Raw genomic sequence first — 22,231 nt, 5'->3', positions numbered from 1 at the left:
TTCAAGGAGAAATGACCTTTTCCTCACATTGCAAAAATACCTATCACTGTTAGAGATGCTGGATTAACACCTTGTCAGTCAGTCGTATGCAGATGATTGTCAGTAAATTTTGCAGTTGTTTCCTGAAGGCAGAGAAATGCTAACATTTGTGAGTCCTTGTTTCCGTTGTGAGGTTTTTTTCCTGCACATGTGGAGGAATAACCCCTGCACCAGTACAAATTAGGGAGGAGGTGTCTGGAAGGCAGATTAGCAGAAAACTACAGGGAGGGGTCCTGATGGACACCGAGATGACCATTAGGCAGAAAAGCATCCTTGTGGCAAATAAGGCTAACAGGTTCCTGGGCTGCATTAGGCAGAGTGTTGCCAGCAGGTCAAGTGAGGTGATCCTTATCCTCTGCTCAGCACTAAGTAAGACACATCTGGGTGCTGTGCCCATGTCTGGCCTCCCCAGTACAAGAGAGATGTAGACATGCTGGAGCAAGTCCAGCAAAGGGCCATGAAGATTATAAAGGATTATATGAAAATTATATATCATTATAAAGATTATATAATCCCTGGATGATCTCTAGATCCAGCTTCAGCAATTCTGTGATTCTGTGAATTTGTATAGTTAGCTAGACTCTTCTTTCCATGTTCACCACCTTTTCTTCATAAAATGTGTCCTCTTACTCCCTCACTCATTGTGTCCCAGCTCCTTTTGGCACTACCATGCCAAGGCCAGCTCATCATCCTTCTGTATTCCAGACAGATGGCTTTCTCTTTTTCCTCATGTGGCTACAAGCCAGGCAAAAGCCTTCGGGAATTTCTTATGAGAGCAGTTTGCATGTCTGCATTCCTGTACCTGATGTGTCAGTTGCTCCTGGCTGGCAAAATTAGAACCTGGGAGAGAAGTAGTTCACTTAATTACTGCCTAACAAGGAAGAATGCTTAGTCACCCAGTAGAAATGGTGCTCACACATTGGATCTGAAAGATAGTAAGGTATGTTCATAGCAGATTTTTTTTTTCTTTGAGAATTCAGCTCTTCAGCCATGACAAATTTCTAATGGGTATTTGCAAACAGAATATTCAGAGTCTTGTAATTTACAAATGTCAATAGATTTTTCACAGAGGGGAGTTACTGAAAGGCAACTTCCTCTCCATATGCCAAATTTCAAGTCTTAATCCTAATGATATTTAAACTTATTAACTAAATGTTAGCGATAATGTAGAGAAAGCAAGGTTTCTTCCCTTAATCCTGCTCTAAAATTTGCAAGATTTTATTGACTAAATATAATTTTCTGTAAGTCTGGTACCTGACAATTAGTAGTTTAATTTTAATAATTAAAGTGTAGCACAACTCTAAGCTAGTGAAAACAGCTTTTAAACAAAGAAAGACTGGACATTCTCCAGTTGTGCTAGCCAGATACACGTATGAGACAAACAGACTATGAAGGAAATACAGAAAATAATTAGACCATTCAGCCCTCAACTTTTCAGAAACATCTTGAAACACACATCTAACTATTTTAAGCAGATGGCTATGTCTAATGTCATAAGAGATTGTAGCAACTTAAAAGTATCTAAAAATTCAGATCACTGCAAAATTCTTACCTGAAGTAGATTTCAATTGGACAACTCAGAAGCCTTACAAGTAATGTTTTTCTGAATACTTCAAACTAAAATTTTAATACATGACTCCTGAGACTGACTGAAGCCAACCTGCCAAGTAAACAGATTTCCTGTCTGTTCCATTTTAACAAGTTTGAGAACAAAAGCATTGGATGTCATCATTTAATATGTCAACATGTCATAATTCAGATTTTTGCATTGTAATAGGTATACCTCAATCCTCCAGTATTCCTCAGTCCTTTATGAGAGAAAATTTTTGTACAGTAGAAAATGATAAAAAATTACAGCAAGAACTCCATGTTTAGCCCATTTGCACATTTAAATATCTTAATTTAAATTACATTAAAAATACTTCAATGAATAAAAATACTGTTGGGTAGTTCAACTACAATGTTAAACGTGGCTGTTTCATTTGGATGAGCTCTCCATTATTAACACACCCTCGATGAAGACATCTGTACAATGAACCAAAATGGTTCTCTAAGACATATCAGTATGCTGCTCAGTAGAGTGCAACAGGCTGCCATCTCTGTGAATTTAAATGAACACAAAAAAGTACCACATGGGATATTGTTTTCTTTCATACACTTACTATACAGTGTGTTCTCTCATCTGCCCATTGTGTTATATTTGTTTTATAGAACACAAAGTAGGTCTTGACTGGAGTATGGGGAGAACATACTTAGTGTAAACATCACTTGTTTAATAAGTCTTTCATTTCTATGACATGAATATGATTCTATTACACTGTTATCTGTCAACATTGGACAATAACCTGCTTTGTGACAAATCTGCAAAAATATAGGCTTAAAAAGGTCTTCCTTAATTTTGATAATACCTTGAAGTAGCATGAGAATTATAAAAAAGCACTATACATGCAATTCAGAAAAAGAAAATAAAGCTCAAAAAAAGTCAAACCCTAAAACTGTATGTTTCATAATCATACCCTGCCCATTAAATATGATACATCTTACTATTTCTAGTCTCTGCTTAATCACTGTGATGGAATTACAATTCTGTTTTCACTAACTGTGATTTACTTAGTGTGCTTTGATTTATGGCACCACAAATTTGTTTAGTTAATGGAATATTTTAATTTACTGTGCATGATAGAACACAGTGTAAAATTACTTTGAATATCTGTATTATATTATATTATATTATATTATATTATATTATATTATATTATATTATATTATATTATATTATATTATATTATATTATATTATATTATTACTGTTGAGCACTAGCCAAACTATGAACTCAGAAGAAAATTAGTTGTGTAAGCATTTTACTTTCAGATATCTGTATCCTAGTACATTGAAGATCTTACAACACATATGCCAAATTGAAGATTATGTTTTATGTTTTAAGTTAACACATTCTTCTGCTTAGAGTCCTTTACAAGGACTATGCATCACTGGTCTAAGTGCTGCACTGCAGAGCTGAAGCTACTTGTATACTTGAAATCCATAGCCCATTTCTGCAGTTTTCCATGATCAGTCAATGGAGCTATTCATAATAATTCATAGTAATTAGATTTATTAAACATGTGCATCTTTACAGGACTAGAGTTCCTAGTACATTAGCCATTAGGTTTGAAAGTCTCATTCAGAAAAAAACAGGTGGTGCAGAGGTGTTTAGACAAAGTGTGATGTGAAAAAAATTTCTGATGTGATGCCTGAAAAGCAGCAGGTATGCAACAGGGCAAATACAACAGGCTCTAAAGGAGAAGGACGAGGACCACTTCTTCTGTTGGGTATTTTTTAACTGTATTTATGTAGCATCACCCTAATAAAATCAGAGACCAGGTGTCACCACAATAATACTAACAACTTTAAAAATATATTAAAACAGGAAGTCTTCTGAATTAAGCTGTCCTATAAAGTCTGGGCTTCAAAGTAACTGCTGTTCCAGTTACATCGACTGTGAAGAAAAGACCATATTATGAAAACAGTCAATGCCTGTATTTCTAAATTTCACATTGACAGATTCTCTTCTATGTTTCAAAATATTTTATCAAATATTATATACGTGTGTGTGTGCCCTGGAAATCAATGGTATGTAATATCTATAGTTTTAGGTTTTGTTCTGAGATGCACTTTTTAATAATTTCCTCAAGCAAAACAAAATTTAGCAAAATAAAATAATTCACATTATAGATAAGAGGCAGTTAACTAAAGTGTTCTGAACTAATGGTACTGCAATACACTTCTCCAGTGATTTTCAAAGGAGCTTTCATTCCTAATTTAGATTCTTGAGATTATCTTTTAACATGCTTTCGTGGTTTAACCTCAGTCATCAACTGAGCACCACACAGGTGCACACTCACTCACCCATAGTGGGATGGGGGAGGAAATCAGAAGAGTAAAAGTGAGAAAACTCATGGGTTGAGATAAAGACAGTTTAACGGGTAAAGCAAAAATCATGCATGCAAGCAAAGCAAAACAAGGAATTCATTCAGTACTTCTCATCAGCAGGCAGGCAGGTGTTCAGCCATCTCCAGGAAAGCAGGGCTCCATCACGAGTAATAGTTACTTGGGAAGACAAAATGCCATAACTCCGAACATCCCCCCCTTCCTTCTTCTTCTTCCAGCTTTATATGCTGAGCATGACATCATATGGTATGGAATATCCCTTTGGTCAGTTGGGGTCAGCTGTCCCAGCTGTGTCTCCTCCCAACTTCTTGTGCATTCCCAGCCTCCTTGCTGCTGGGGTGGTCTGAGAAGCAGAAAAGGCCTTGATTCTATGTAAGCACTGCTCAGCAATAACGAAAACATCCCTGTATTATCAACACTGTTTTCAGCACAAATCCAAAACATAGCCCCATACTAGCTACTATAAAGAAAATTAACTCTACCCCAGCCAAAACCAGCCCACACACTTACCTAAAATAACTGTTGTGAATACATTTTCTTAAGGTCTGATGTTGTGTCAGCATTGGTTTGGAGCTATGCTTCCATGGGTTTGGACGAATGCAGCATAATGTGTCTGCCTCTGCTGCAATTAAATTCACGTTTTGCCTTCTCTTTATGTATTTTTTTAGGTCTTACATTATGGCCATTAGTGTGTAATAAACAGGAGTAAACAGAATTACTGTCCTAAGACTTTACAATAAAAAAAACAGCTGAATTTTTTTTCTTCCTACTGGGTGGCCTGCTTAAAATAGTGGCCATGTCAATTTGTGCATGTGGACCAGCTAGCAGAAGCAGGTCTATGCGGGCTTCACTGAAAGCTTCCGTAGGTTATTTGCTGTTGTAATTTGCTGTTATTATTTAGAAAAGGACTAGTATTTTTTTAAGTCAGAAATTGCAGAAATGAGAATATCTCCACATGGTAACAACTGAATTATTGTGGAATTATGTAACTTGTCACAAAAAAACCCAAACATTTCTTACTGTTGGTATACCATCCATCTATTATTTCTGGTAGCTTATGTGGGATTTGTGCTAGTGAAAAAGGCCTGCAAACCAGGTCCCACATGATAGTTATTAAAGTAAGGCTGAATTCATATTCAGGAGAGGAGGTGAATGGAGGAAATATATTGTCGCCCTTGTATCTTCATATTTTTCTTTATCATGTTGCTTGATTTGTAAACAAAAGGTTATCAAATTGTGCTCAGTTTAACGCTTAGAATTTTGAAATAGAATATGAAACTTGAATTTTATTTTCTAGGAAGGGTACTGCAACTGTAATTTAAATTAACCATTTTTGAGGTGATGGATAAACTAGTACAGGCTAGAGTTCTTCTTAGTCTTGCCACACTTAGTCAGAACAGAAAGTAGCCAGTTGTACTTTATTGTTAAAACAGACAGGATCAAAGAGAGATACAAAAAAAAAGGTTCCTTGCTTCCTTATTGTGACTATAACTGCATTGTGTAAGTCACTGAAGTAATTTATTCCTGATGAGAAAAGGTTGTGCTCAGTGAAAAGTGTTTTCTGTGGTTTTGTTTGTTTGTATATATAAATATTCATTTGTCTACTTTTCTTCTTTCTTTTTTGTGTTCTCCCTAGTTTAGCACCCCTTCGGAAAGCCAGAATATCAGTGAGTCTTCTTGCTTCATTAAGATCTACTGTACCTCTCTATTTTCTTTAGATTTTCACACAGCTCATAGGATATATCCAGCTTTAGAACTTTCCAAGTTCCTAGTCTAGAGCAGCACAACAGGTCCAGTATGTCTCCCCTGTACAATACCTAACCTCATCTCAGAAGCACCATGTCTAAGAAAGTCCAGATAGTAAAGTAAATTTAGCACCTATTTTAGCCAACAAATTTTAGATATGCTTCTGTGTAGAAGAAGTTGATAGTCATGGTTATACTCTGCTTGCCTTATCTATCCAACTTTACTCAAACCCTTGCCAGAGCATGGTGACAGTCAAATCTCATTTCAGCTTTCATGTTCTTTTCCTTTTCCCAGAAATAAGATTCTCTTCTCTAATGATGGGGTAGTCTGCTGAATTTTTTTGGTCACCCTATCTGGAGGGTTCTGGTTGAGATTACAACCACTTCCCTGCTGGCAGCAGTCTTTACAGATTAATGGCTGGTTATGACTACACAGTTTGAGTGGTTTGTAATGGTTTAAATGCTTGAAGATTAACACTAATTATGTGTAGCATATTAGGATATCATAGATTAATGTTGTTAGTAACTAGCAGCAGTTTTATTAAGTTTTATTATTAGGTAACTTAGCTTTTACCTCTCTATTCAATGTTTTACAAATGATTTATAAAGAAGTTGACAAAGAATCTGTTAAAACTTCTGAAGAAATAATAATTACTAAGCAGTGAATGGTTCTTCAGTTTCAGATGGAGATTCTGCAGCTGTAGTTGTAAGATCCCATATGCAGTGGTAGACACTAGGGATGTGAATGGATATGAATAACAGATTTCAGAAAGTGCCTTGATACATGAGTTCAAAATGTCACTTGAATAACAATTATTTATTACCCTAGCAGCACAGAACTGAACATACCTGAATAGCAGTGTGATTAAAGCATCAGCTACTGTCTAGCAATGGACATATTCCTACCTGTTACCGAGCAATTTTTGACCACTGAAGCCACCAAGGTATTCTTATCCTACTGTTACCTTTCCCCCTGCTACTTACTAGCATCGGTCTGTTTTACACCATATAAAACAATAGTGCCCTGATGTCACTGCAATGTAAAATACAGATAATGAAAATTGCTACAGCATCAGTAGAAAGAATATGACAAGAAAGATCTGTAGACAATCTGTTATGAAAATTATTTTGAGAAGACAATAGTCAAGATCTGATGTACATCTTCTTGATTTTTATAGAAAAGATCAGGTTCCAATTGTGACGAGAAAATTAGCTAAATAATAACTTTCTCATAAAGACTCAATAGCCCAGTCCAGTCAAAGGTACTTTGCATGCAACTAATAAAAATAAGATTGCCATACTAAAAATATGTATAAAAGCAGAAAAGTAAGCAGGTTAAATGTGAGCCAATTCCAACTATCTTAAAGCAATTGCTATCGTATTTTTTTGTCTAGTCATTGTTAGACAAAGAAAGCAGTATTTAAGAAAGGAAAGGAGAGCAAGCAAAGTAAGGTTTGCTGATATTAAAAAGAATCTCTCTCTACAGACAGGCAAAAATAAAGTTTTGGTAGCCTATTACATGGTCACCTGCTCAGTGTTTGTGTCTAATGACTTAGAAATCTTCCTTTGGTGGGAAAAGGGCAACTGACATAACTTTTACAATGATGCAAGCTGACAGGTAGTGCCTGAATCAATCCCACTATTGATTTCTATGGATCTAGGATCAGGATTCTTCTTACTATGAGTGTCAGTGAAATTCAGTATCAGCTCATGTTTCACAGATGTTGATGGAAGAAGGCACATTTTTTTACAAATTTCCCTGTTTCTAAGAAACAAATCATAATTGCTTGTCTCTGGATCTGGAGACTAAAGTCAGTCTCATCCTTGTGGTGCACAGAAAAACCTGACATTTCTTACTTTTCCCAAGGTTAGCCTAACATTAATTAAAGCTTCTCACTGTACTTTTATCTCCCGTTCTTGTTCTTTTGTGGATATTATGCTATTTTTAATATCATGAAAATGAATAAATTCAAATGTCAGAACCCAGAAAATGAGCACACGGCAGGACCCTTGAACATGTACAGCAGATTCTAAAATGTATGAACAGGATTTAATTTGCAAAGATCTTCTGATTATTTACATTTTACAGCACCTTCACTGTATGACATGGTATTAGAGAATTAATGATGTTTTTTTCTTAACAGCTTCAGTGATTACTAATGGTCTATATAAATTACACACTACCACTTCTGGTGATATGAACAATCATGAATTTAGTTGCTCTGATCAAATACGTAATTTCTTTGTAACATGTTAAATGAGAGGGAGAGAGAGAAGTAGTAAGGGAGAGACGCAGGAGAGAAAACTTTCTGAGAACTCATTAGCGCCACCTTCACAATGAGGGGAACATAAACAACCAGGGGTAAATCTGTGCATTCATGTCCTTCCCAGCTGATAATTATGGCTATGCGACAGACTGGGTCAATGTGGGATTCAAAGTCAGCATGTGGTCCTACATCCATTACTTCCAACTAGAAAGGCAGAAAGCAGAACTGTGAAGTGTGTAACCATTAGCATACCAGTTTTCGAAGTGTGTTTTGCGAGTGTGTGAATTCATTGTGATACTGGTTAAATTGCTCAGACTTCCAAAAAGGCTCAAAGACTATCAGGGGCTGTGGTTATGCCAAGTGCGCAGATGCTGTTAAGATTTCTCCCCTCCTATCAAAGCCTTCTTGCTCAGATTTTCTGTGGAGAGCAGTGCATAAAACATTACGCTTTTTTAAGTATTTTAACTGGTTCAAGATTTGAGGATATCCTGATTCTTTATTCCAAGTGGCAGAAAAATGGGGAAAGACTTCTTCATGTCTGACCCTCCAGCAATAAATTTCATAGGAAATTCAGTTTCCCATTTTCAGGCTAAATGACAATTTATAGCTGCATCTGTTTTCTTTGAATAACCTGATTAAAACTGGGTGATTACTGTTACATTTTTTCTCTAGTCAAAACCATATATTATGGCTGTAACAGTAAACAGACTGAAACTTCTTCCTTTTTTCCTCCCTTTACTCCATCACCCCCCATTTAGAATATTTTTCTTTTCCTTTCTCTTTATCACTTGCTCATGAAGACCTTTTTTCAACTCGTCAGTGATCAGAGCATTTGATCAAAGTATTCTTTTATAAGGAAAGTCCTACCCCATCAGTAAGATATATCTAAATGAAAGGTGTAGGCAGTACATAACAGTGAAATCGTGCCATAAGGAAAAGGTTAATGGTTTCCCAGTGTTAGGTAAATATTGGAGCAATGCAAAAGGTTTGTTTTGATGAAGATGAAACAAAGATATTTTAGCAAAAGATAAAACTGTTTCACTGAAAGAATTTGTCTTGAATTCCAAAAAGTTATATTAAAGAAAAATACTATTTGTGTTCAAATAAAATAATCCAAAGTTAAAACTGGCACATAGTTCTCTGCCCTTCATTCTCTGTCATGATTAAAACCTCTCTCTACTTAGACTTATCATACCATATCCATACCCTAGTAAATGCCACATTTCATAAGGTGCATAGAAATTTTGGTGAGTTAACTGCATACAGATATAAATGTATTAGAAAAAGACAAATGTCTTGACAAGTTTTGCTGTGGTGTATATGAACTGAGTATAAAAGGAAGAGTATATTGGTTATGAATTCATTTTTTTTTATGCTTCCAGGGGTGGTATTTTAACTCTTATTTTCTTAGTTAATTTTGATCTTATATTTTATAACAAATTTAATATAAGCCATGTGAAAATAACTAGTTGGTTCCACTTTTTGTTAATACATCTTATTTAATCTTAAAGTTTAGATTTACTTGACTACATGTGTTTAGAACAGAACTCTTCACCAAGAAGAGAAGCTAGCTTATGTATGGTGTTTTAATGATGATTCCCTAAAATTCATTTAAACAAAAGAGCAAACCTCTGCTGCGAAATGAAAAGTCATTTTCATTATAAATCAAATCTCAAAAATAAAAACATGTGTTTCCATTACCAAATATCAACAGTAAACTCAGAGGGTCGTGTATCCCCAAGTTCTTTCTAACTGATGGACTGTGTAAACTCTAGCCTGTAAAATTCCTTATCACATGAAATATATTATCATGATACTTACTGTTTCTTGTGAAAAAAAATTGTTGATTTTGTTTCCTTGTTAGGATCTGAAAACATTAAGTTAACTATGGGTTCCAAAGTCACATAGCATTCATGATAAAGCTGTTCTTCAGAGCCTTGAATTATAAAACACTGAACACTGTAAGTTTAATGTACATTATTCTTATACATGTACCTGATTCATATACGTTAATTTTTTAGAGGCTGTGTTGTGTATCTGCATTCATTTTGAATATTTAGATTTCAAATACTTCTAATGGTATTTTCACTATTTTAGTTATAGTAGAAGAAGAATTCTGTGAATGAGAATTCAAATAGTAAAAATCCCACTTGGATGTATCCTTCATTTTATATCTGATCTGGTTTTGTATATTGAGGCATTTTTCACTGTGCCAGTTGAGAAATGTTGCAAAGTTGCATCCAAAACTATGTGTGTTCAAATGTCTATTTGATTGTAATTGCAACTGAATGACTTAAGTGCCTGAACTGAGTCAGTTATTTATTTTTACATCCAAAATCAGTCTTGCAAGCAGCCAGCACTTGAAAATATTTATTTATATGATAAATTATCACAAGCGTCATAAAGCCCTTTCTTGTAGTAATTTATTGTTTAGAAATTTAACTGGCACATTCTATTAGCAGTAATTTATGTTTACCAATGAAAACTGAAAGGAAATTTTGAATCCATGACATTTAACTTGGTGAAGTAAAATGGCAGTTTCAAATTCTTTATGTGGTAACATAGTTTACATAAGTACAGCAAAGACTGATCACATTTGGGTCCATAAACAAAAATGAGGAGCAACCATTAATTTAGAAGAACTTGGTCAATAACATGTATCTTAGTAAATTATTAGTGTACAATTAAGAACAAGTGTAACATGCCTTTGTTTCTAAATCCGATTTTTTCCTCACCATTCAGAATTTTTTACTATCACTGATAAATGTTATCCTGGACTTTATTTTGCTCAGTTAAATGTTAACTTTTCTAATATAACTTTCCTGGAGTTACTTAAATTTCAAGTTATGAAAATTTGTATGCACCTTCCCTTCCCTTCCCTTCCCTTCCCTTCCCTTCCCTTCCCTTCCCTTCCCTTCCCTTCCCTTCCCTTCCCTTCCCTTCCCTTCCCTTCCCTTCCCTTCCCTTCCCTTCCCTTCCCTTCCCTTCCCTTCCCTTCCCTTCCCATAAAATATTATTTAAGTACAAAGACACGGAACCAGAGGGACCAAAGAGAGTCGTATTATCTCTTCATCAAGCAGAACAGGGCTGAAGACTGAGGCTTATGCCAAAAGGTAACAGAACGGTAACAGAAAGGATCTCAAGGCCTCAGAATTTATATGTCTAATCGAAGAGCACTTGCTTCAAGTGTCTGACCTTCTGAGAAGACTAAATGGTAACCTTTGGTCAAAACCACCCTGCAGAAATGCTAAGCCTTGAAGTCAGATGGTCTGTTATGGGAGACAGAAATCTATTACCTAATCAATGATAGAAAATAGCCTAAATCACATAATAGTTAATTTTAAGGAAACTGATCTACTGGCATACACACACTCAGTTTTTCCCTGTTTTAAATTTTTTTTCTGTACTCATGAGGTCAGTAGAGTGCCTAATGCTTCTGAACTTGGCCATGTGTTCCTAAAACTCTATGAATAGACTGCTCAGGGACCTCCTATGAATTTGTGTATTGCAGAATATTTTTGTGAGAATTCTGAATTGTGTAGACCAGCAGTAACCTTGCAAGAATCTGTTAATTTTTAGTTTAGAAGAATATTAGTAGAAAATAAAATGTAGCATCATTTCAGCATCTTGTATTTCACAACTTTTCAGTTTAATTGATAAATTATACTTCAGAGGAGACAGAAAACATAGATAAGAACAAATCTGTCAGCAAACAGGATTTGCCTCTGAGGAGAAACAGATGAAGCCTTTTTTCTTGATGGATATGGGTTTTTTTATTTTTTTTCCTCTGCTTGCTAGTTATCAGCTTCTGTCTGGGGACCATGTCATATGGTGAGAAAGGAGACCCACCAAGGGGAAGTGTAAGAGACTATTTACCTTTTATCATCTTTGGCACACAGCTTCCCATCAGCCCTCTATTTGGCGCCAGATCTCAGAGCAAAAAGTCTGTCAGTCAATCCCAAGGTATCAGAGAGGGCCAACAAAAAATGGGTAGCAGAGACGATACTTTAAGTGTAACATCATCTATACAATTTTTGTCCTTTCTTCTTGAAAGCTGTGGTAAAACCCAGTGAATTTTTTTGAGGAAACACTGTGAGGTTGAAAGGAAAAGGGGCAGTAAATGTCCCTGGACACAGAAGATGTGACTGAAATATTAACCTTGACTGTATACTTCTGGTAAATTATGATGGAGACACTAGGGATGGAGATTTAAAAAGCTAGTGAAAGAACATTTATTTAACTGAATGCAGGGTCCATAGGACGTAGAAGAAGATTGAATTAAGTACTTGGAAACTGATGTGTACAGGGAAGCAGCAGTATAATTCCCCGACCAGTGGAAAAAGCCTAGCAACAAAGTGAAAAACTTCTAACTCTCTAGATTAGAGAATAGAATCAAGTGTACTATAAACCATTACATGTGATAATGAGGGAACATAAAAGAACCTAGTTCCAGCAAAAGAAGAAATTATCAGTATGACCAAAACCTAAGAGTTAATGTAGAAATGAAAGGGGAGATAGAAGTCATACCAATGAAGGAAGAACATAGAGGTGGAAAAACACTTAAAAGTCATGTGTGCCAAAAGCACACCTATGTGATCAGGGAAGTGGTCCACATAACAGAAGTGCATGCTGTCTGCTAGTGACTACTGTATAAAGTATGAGTAGAAGGCTGAAAAGGTCTGTGATAAATATGATTATTTTTTTGTTGTCAGAACAACACAATTAACACCACCATACTCCCATTTGAATGTATGAAGATTTAATACCTCAGAATGGAGAAATTACTCAACATTAAGGTGATCTTCAGAATAATTCAAGGACTACTATCCAAGATTCAGGCAGTAAAATGGATACTACCAACATGTCATTGTACACATCTATGTTTTGTCCATCTCTTGCATATCATGTGACATTCCAATCCTCCTTGTCTCAAAAATGCTGTACTAGAACAGAAAAAGTTATTTTGAGAGAGGTAATGTAGATTATCATGTCAAAGATGACAAAGTAAGGTAGAATTCTTTATTCTAGGAAAGAAGTAATTAGGCAGTCTTGGTATGACAATAATGTATGAAGTTATTAGCTGCATTGAGGAGATGGAGCTGGAAAGACAGTTTGTTCTCCTTATTGATAGCTGATTAGACTGACTTTTCACTGAGGACAGACAAATGACTGAAATATCTGTATACATATGTGAGGAGTGTAGGCAACAAAGGATTGAAAAGAGAACAATCAGTGAAACTATTTAATAACTGGAATCAAATGAAATAGCATAGGACATAGAGGCAGAGGAGGTGACATGGCTTTGTATGAAAACAGGAGATTACTCAATAAGAGGACTGGATTTTTTTTTCCTTTATATTTAAACCCTTGACTACTGGAAGATTTTGCTGTAAGCCTCTTGGGATCAACATACCATAGAGAGTAGTACTAACAGTGTTTAGTATTTATATAGTTGGAGCATATTTTATCACTTGTAGCTATGGACTGTTATTGTAGATGTTTAAGTCACATTCATTAAGATCTTATGACTGACATTGATATGTATTACTCTGTGTATCAGCACAAATTGTCATTTTGGTTAGCGCAGTTTGGTACTGTCATGTGGAAGATTATCTTAATACTTAATGTATTCTTGGCTGAAAAAAAATCCACAGTCCTGCAATGGCTACCTTCTGTTCTTTCTGGGACTTTTAAGTCTGCTGAAAAGACCTGTTTTCAGGCACAGTTGCAGTGTTCAAAGTCTGTGTTTTGCTCCTTTTGATATAAGTGAACATATTCAACCTTCAGAAACTGAGTACAGATCTTGTACGTCTTTGTATGTCCTTATCTTATATGTCAGTATTGTGAATGTATATACCAGCAAGTATTCATATTTAGTCTTAAATCAGAGTCTTCCACAGATGAAGTCATGGATAAAAAGAAACTTCTAAAAAGTTTCTTTTTGAAAATCTTTGCATAAGTAGTTTTTTTCTTTAAGACTTATTTTCAAGCCACAAAAAACAGCTGTGATCATATGTCTTGAATACACTGAAACATACAAATCTGGTAAGATGGTACATTCTAGTGAGAAGAAGAACTTTAATTTCTTGAACTTTCTCAAAGGATGCCTCTTCAGGGAAGATATATTAACTGACCAGCCTTACGTGATTTCTCGTTCTAGAAGCCAATAGTAAATTTGCCATAAAGAGTGGAATTTAGAAGCAACAACCACCAAATGCTGTGTTTTGGCTAAGAAATTTAGGAAAAAGATAGCTGTCATAGTAACTCTCCTGATTTTCCTCTGGATCTTCTCCCATGAATTGCAAATTAACTTGATCATTCTTTCTGGTGTACTTCTATCCACAGAACTTCAGAAGATACAGAGAACTTTAAGGACATGTTTAAAGTTTTACAAAATTATTATGCTTATTAAGATGAATCACCTTGTCATATAATTCTGACTATGGGAGTTAGAGTGCAGGCCCTGTGTTTAGCATGTGTATTGAAACATGGAGTTAGAGAAAAGATAGTATTAAGATAACGTGGTTTCTTAAATGCTGCTGTCTTCTTTTCCCTTCTGCCTGCATACAAAGCTTTCTGGATTCTGCTCCATGTCCTCTGAAATCCGTTTCCCAAGATATGCTTCTTCTGAATAAACTACGTAGACTGTTATATTTATTTATGAAAACTAGTTCAGGGATGAAAATGTATATAGAAATGCAAACCCATAAAGATGTTTTTGTTGCAACCAATGTCCTTCCTACTCTGTCCTGTTCTTGCCACTGATTTTCACCTTATTTATATTAGGTTTTCATTTTTCAAAATCAAAGTGTAAGACAAGAACTTTGACTAGTATAGCTCAGCACGATTCTGACTTCAGTGGAACTGTATAAGTTCACAGGCATCTCCTGATTTATTTTTTGCTGTTTTGTGCATTGTCACAGACAATCTGATTTGAACAGTTCAAACTGTCTTGAGCAGAAACACTGTCATATTGACTCTGATGAAATGATGACATGGATACCTAAGTAATTGGATTGACTGTAGGTTGCAGCTTTTATTTACAAGCACGGACATGCATTGCACAGCAGCTAGGGTGATGCTGTTTTTTGTGTTTAGCACACCATTCCCACTCTGTAAATATACCTTTAAAGATTTTCTCGGTTAATTAAAAGGTATGAAAGGTAAAGAAAATTACTTCCTCATGGGATTCCACAGATTCTTACCCTCATTTTTTGGAGTTCAAATTTCACCAGGCTGTCCAGGATATTTTTCTCATTAAGATCATCATATGCCTCAGCTTAGAGTGCAGCAGCCTTTGTGTAGATGTAGTCACCTTTCATCTTGCTCCCTCAGTACTTCAAAAATGTTCAAAGAGTGATACAGGTGTTTTACTTTGGGTTGGGCCAGTGGCCATGCAGATGGAAGGTGCCTTAGAATTCAGGAGGAAGATCTGACAACATCTTTTACAACTGCTTAGGGAGGAGAGAGAGTGTCAAAAGCATCAACTGTAGACTAATTAGCAGGACTAACAGGTCTGTTATAAGAGCTCTTTATCTTTGCTTAAGGAAAAGGTGCATAATACAACTTGGCAGAGCTTTCTGAGAGCTTAAAAATACTGTACGAAAGCCTTAGATACCATTTGATAATTAAAAGACTAACACAGACAAATGGGATAGAAATAAAAGAGGGGCTTTAGGGGAGCTAATTAGTGAGAGGGTGGACAATCCACTTAAGAGCAACTCAGTTTCTCTGAGGCTTTATTTTGAGGTTTTTTTTTCTCTTTTCTTTGGTGTTTCTTCTTTCTTCAAAGAAGGCATTAAATATGAGTGACTTGCTGCACTTCTTGTCTTCCGTGAGGCTCAGTAACAGTGATCTGCACCCTTATAATGTGTTACACTTGTCAGCTGATTCAGTAGAGGCTATAATCAAGAATTATTATAATTATCAGTAATCATAGGACTTTGAAAATGAAACTCAATAGTAGGTTTGTCATTACCTTCACTACCAGTTCTGCCTCATAATTTTGGTCTAATAGCATTCTAGCTTTAACATCAATTGGACAGGCTGGATTGATGGGCCAAGGCCAACTGTACGAGGTTCAACAAGGCTAAATGCTGGGTCCTGCACTTGGGTTACAACAACCCCAGGCAATGCTACAGGCTTGGGGAGGAGTGGCTGGAGAGTGGCCTGGCAGAAAAGGAGTTGGGGGTGCTGGTTGACAGCCGCCTCAACAGGAGCCAGCAGTGTGCTCAGGTGGCCAAGAGGGCCAATGGCATCCTGGCTTGTATCAGGAATAGTGTGGCCAGCAGGACCAGGGAGGTGATAGTGCCCCTGTATTCGGCACTGGTGAGGCTGCACCTCGAGTACTGTGTTCAGTTTTGGGCCCCTCACTACAAGAAGGACATCGAGGTGCTGGAGTGTGTCCATAAGGGGCAGTAAAGCTGGTGAAGGGTCTAGAGAACAAGTCGTACAAAGAGCAGCTGAGGGAACTGGGGTTGTTTAGTCTGGAGAAGAGAAGGTTGAGGGGAGACCTTATTGCAGTCTACAACTACCTGAAAGGAGGTTGTACTGAGGTGGGGGTCGGTCTCTTCTTCCAAGTAACAAGTGATAGGACAAGAGGAAATGGCCTCAAGTTGTGCCAGGGGAGGTTTAGACTGGAGATTAGGAAAAATTTTTTCACTGAAAGGGTAGTCAGGCACTGGAACAGGCTGCCCGGGGAAGTGGTTGAGTCTCCATCCCTGGAGGTATTTAAAAGACGTATAGATGTGGTGCTTGAGGACATGGTTTAGTGGTGGACTTGGCAGTGCTAGGTTAACGGTTGGACTTGATGATTTGAAAGGTCTTTTCCAACCTAAATGATTCTATGGTTCTGTAATTTTGGGGGGGTTGTACATAAGTTCAAGCCTATGAATATTTGAGTGGTCATTTCTGTGTTTTAGTGCAGTTGTGTATGTCCAGAGGAATGGAGTCTGGGATTGCTTTTGAAGATGATCAGTGGTCAAGCGTATAAGTAAGTTTAGGTACTGCAATTAGTATACAGTTTTTGGATTTTTTTCTCCAGTCTTCTTGGGAGAAGAACTTAAAAACAATCAAGCAGCTAGCAAAACTCTATTTGATTCTGGAGCTTGAAAGAGGTGCTACAATCCACTTTATTTTGCTTTAGTATCCTTCTGAGTAGCTTTAATGTCCTTTTGCCACAAAAGCTTTTTTTATATATTAGTACTCATACTGTGGGCTGAAAAACACAGTGAAAACTTGGCCTTGTTTTCACAATGCAAGATTGTCTTGAATTCATGGAGATGGTGCAGAGCTTGATCAACTGTAGACCCTGACTGCAGCAGAGACAATGTTCACTCCATGGGTTTTTAGATATATTGTTATGGCATGGCCTAACTTATAGGCGTGTAGGGTCTGGAAAATGCAGAGCATCTGTTCCCCTCAGGACTGGATTGTCACATGCAGTATGGAACTATTTTTTCATGAAAGGCTTAGCTACATGTAGAAACTTAACATTTCTCACTTCTTATATGTGGGCTTTTGGGTTTTACAGTGCCATATGTGAGATCACTGTTAAAGATATCATTAAAGAATTGATACAGTGGTGGCAGTCACAGTCTGTATTACAGGCATCCTAGCACTCTGCATACTGTGAAAGAAATACAAGACCTGCCCCTAGTATTTGCAATTAAAACATAGCATTGGTCTTGTTTCATGTAATATTTTTCAGTAGTTTTGAAGAGCTTAAGATAAATGAGTACTATTTCATTCTCTATACACATTAGGCAAAACCATCTGGTAAGCACTAGGCATGTAAAGGCAAAAAAAAATCTTATGCAACAGTGAATGCATACATATATGTGTAATGTCTTTTAAATTAAACAAGAGAATAAAATTACTTCAGCTAGTCTCCTATTTTATCTGTGTATCATCTGAAATAGCTGCTGACCTATGCAAATATATCTTGTGAAATGCCACAGTGTTTACATAACTATACAGAATTCACCTTTGTTAGAAAATACATTCTTGGCAGTGTGAATTTTGAATTATGTCAATTTATAGGTTTTCCTGTGGATGTTGAAGAGAAAGAGAGAGAGAGGATCCAGCTGTTTCTGTCATTCTTTTGCACTGTCTGCTCCATTACTACATAAAGAAATTCTTCCTGGTGACATCAAAATAATCAGATCTTACCTTGCCAGGAATACCAGATTATTCATGAATTTTTACACAGAGTATGAGAGAAACTTTGCCAGGATAGAATAACTGAAAAAGTAAATTGTCATTGACATTAAAAGTGAATTGCAAGGCAGAAGGATATACCCAGAACCTTCGTTAGTTTTTATGCTAATCTTTGATCTAACAGAAATACAGATATATAATATTTCTTTGAATATAAAATCTTCTGTCTACCCATCACATAATTTACTGTTGACCAATTAATGTCAACATATTTTCTGTAACATTATGAATTGGAAAGACTTCTTATAAAATTGAACTTACTTTTTGGAAACTGGATTTAGTACATTTTGACCTGCGGTCCACATTTTTTCTGACTAAACAGCCTAAAACTTGAGTCTTATTGATTGGATCTATTTACACACCACTGTTGTATTTCTGCACTTAACATTACATTCTTGAGGGGAAGAGGTCAGATTAAATGACTAACAACTTCAGCTTTGTGGTACTGCTCATTCACTGAGAATCTATACAGCTACAGCAGCCTTTCTGCTGGTAATCCACCAGGATTTTAAAAACAAGGTATAGTTTTTACTCTTAACTTACTTACATGAATAATTTAACAAGTTCTGAGTATGACGTATTCCTTACTCATTGACCTGTTTGGGAGCTTTACTTTAGTCAGTTAAGGGGCTTAATTTAAAAAAAAAAAAAAAAAAAAAAAAACAACAAAACACTGAAGTATCTTAAGCTTTATGGAATTCATTTTAACCATTTAGAAACAGGAAGACTGTTCTCATATAACAAAACTTAATTGTGCAAAAGTTGGTAAAATTGTTTTTCTAATCAGACGTGCCCATGAAATTTGTTAGTATAGAAAGTTTTTTTTTTCCATCAGCTGATTAGAAATGTCTGACCCCTGTCCAGTATGTTGTAGCTGGAGGGAAAAAAATAAATGTCAATATTCTGTTTGGTCAGCTCACAGCATCCATCACCATTTGTGTGTACCTACTGACTGTAGCAATATTTTAGTACACTATGGGAGGTGAAAGGGTGGTGGGAGTGAGGTTGGAAATCTTGCATGGGGGAAGATTATAGGAAAACTTTTATAAACATCAAATCCCAAGAAAGATCTTGCACAAGTTTGGAACTGAGGAAACAAAATACTTTCAACATAATATAGGATGTTTATGTCATGAATTAGAAGCAGCCTCCTAACTAGTGAAGTGGAAGAAATTACATCTAGTTTGCTTCAGCTATTGCTATCTGCAGAAAAACTAAAAATTATAGCTGTCTGGAAAACTGGAATTCTGTTTTGAGAAACATTTTTAAACTTTGAAGAGTTGTCTCTTTGGCTAACTCATGGAAACATTGGACTTGATCTTTGAGTCCTGAGGCATTCAAAGTAATCCAACCTTTTGGTGCTAGTTTCACTTATATAAAAGAATAAGGGTAAAAATGGATATAAGCATCGGAATTAGGTCAGTCATCAATTTTTGCTAGAAATGTATCTTTTAAAAAATAGCAGACAGTTCTATTTATAACATAAAATTCTATTATTCCTACTGTGCTAAATTAGACAATTTTTATTAATACAAATCTTCAGAAGATGCAAACTTTGTCTTATATAATGAAACCCCCAAACTAGAGCATATTCTTGATATCATGCTGGTAAATAGGTAGAAAAAAATCCCACTGGAAAAAATAAGTTGCACTGGTGTAAGGTCACTACAAAAGAAATTCTACTCAAATTTGCTGTACATGTTACCCCATGGTTTTACATACTTTCACAGATAGTAAAAAGGAAACAATCTTCTGTTTTCAGTAAGCCTCTGAAAGTCTTCTATTCTATTTGTTGTAACCTTTCATGTTGTAACAGTTCCTCTGTTTCTTATAACTTTGCCACATAATCAAGAGTTCATTATGAAAAACATGTGAAGGGAAGAGAGCTTGCATGTGTATGAAAAAAGGAAAAATTCAATCAAATAATGAAAATGTTTAAAAGAATAAAATCGATCTAGTCATTCTAATTGTTTTTTGTTCTCTTCAAAATACCAGGTTTTCTGTTTCATTCCTTGTCTTAAAATGGAATAAAAATATTAGGGCATTCCATGTTTTTTACATGAAAGTGGAAGAAAGAACCAAACAATATGTGAAGTCATTTGAAGCTTAAAGGGAGTAAGTCCCGTGTCAAAACAAAACAAAACAAAACAAAACAAAACAAAACAAAATATGTTAATGTTAGCCAAACAATTTAAAGAGTTTAAATTAGGCTCCCACGAATTCTTACATACCAGGGCAAATAAATTCTCTGGTAAAATTAGATTCCACAATAAGTGGCAGAAGAACACTAAAACAAATATTGCTTTTAAAGCGGCTTTAACTTCTGAACAGAGTTTTGTCTCACTAGAAAACATGTAGATAAAAACAAATGTACATTTTAAAATATCACACTAATGCTGATAGAGGGTTTGGTACAATACTTACTTTTCTCTAAGTCATACTGGAAAAGTTATATTTCTCAGATAAGCAGACAGTCTAACTTTTCCAAAAAGAAAATATAGTGATTTTGACAAGATGACTGATTTTCTTCCCAGAAATAAATTGAAACAATGAAAAGAAAATATCCAGGGGAAAGTGTTATCATGGGGTTGTGAGTAAAAAGTACATTTCTAAGCTTACATGATTATGTAATTCTTGTAGCACTTCTGTTATGGAAATGTTCAGGGTATGTCTGCTTCCTGCAATGCAGAATTTTCTGAAGTTCTTGGCCACCAAATATTGAAGTGGCTGGTTTCTGCCTATTATGCAAACTGCAAATGTGGTCCTGTTAATTCAAGTCCCAGGCCAAGCTCATAGGCTCTGCCTTTATTTAGGTCTTCTTAATTTTGTAGCAGGCCCAGAAAACAGTTCTGACTTTTACCCATGTACAGGACCAAGCATCTGTGCCTACGGAGAGGCAGATTTTTCTTGATAGCTTGTGTATTTCGGTGCCGCTCCACTGCACTATGTCTCCATATCCCCACTGAAACCAATTAGGAATCCTGTTGTGTGAAGCACTGTAAACCCATGTCAAAATACATGGGGATAAGTAGACATGGCAGATAAAAGGAGAAGGCACTACTGTTCAGTTTAAAAATGCACACATTTTAAACTGAAAAAGATTAAGGACCTCATGTAAATAAGCCTGGGACTCTGTATTAGTCCTAGTCCTTAGCCTCTCTAGGAATCACCAGGACTCAGACTGGTGTGGGACAACTCTCATAACCTCTAAATTGTTCCCCAGGCTCCACCCTGGACCTGGAGTCTGGCAGTCTTTGGCATCAGGAGACAGTCACTTCCTCATTTGCTTTCATAAAATAGCGCAGTGTTTGCAACAGAGGAGGCCACTGAATCCAGGTTGTCTCCATACATCATTAGGTGCACCAGAGACAGTGCCATGCTGACACTAGTGGCACTCACAGGGCTGAAAGTTACATGTATCTTTCAAAAGAAAAAATGCAAGAAGGATAAGACTTTATTTGATAATATATATTCAATGTTATTATCTTCTATTTTTGAAGCTATTGAAGATTTTTTGTATTTAAAATGACAGTGAAGATAAGCTCCATGGCTTTTTGAGATCATGGAAGGGACTTTTTTACAGGGAAATATTTTTGGGTTTGAGAAAGAGACTTTTTTTTTTTTTTTAGGCTTTTTCCCCATATCCACAGAGTGCATTCATTTACAAATGTGCTTCTTTATCACTACTTAAAAATCTTACAGTCTCAACAGGAATGAATAGCAATGAAATTTCTTTTCACAAAGAAATGGAGTGAAAAATATGAGTAATTTGTGCACATCACCTGTCATCTCTAGTAAGAGACTTGGGGCTAGTATACAGTAGCAACTCTAGGAATCAGTATTAAAATTATACCCTGACTACCTTTAAAAAAGGAATAACTAGTTTCTGCTTTCATCACAGGTAGTTTCTCACTAATAGACTGGAGCAGCACCTGCCACTTTGACTTCATTGGCATCTAGAATCCTTTTCTTTTAGCAAAGTTTTCTGTATACTTAAGCCATTCAGGTGTCTTT

This window comes from Platalea leucorodia (genome assembly GCF_965183815.1).
Source record: "Platalea leucorodia genome assembly, chromosome: Z".
In the NCBI taxonomy this organism is placed as follows: domain Eukaryota; kingdom Metazoa; phylum Chordata; class Aves; order Pelecaniformes; family Threskiornithidae; genus Platalea; species Platalea leucorodia.
The sequence above is the reverse complement of the archived record's forward strand: the minus strand, read 5'-3'. Positions refer to the sequence as shown.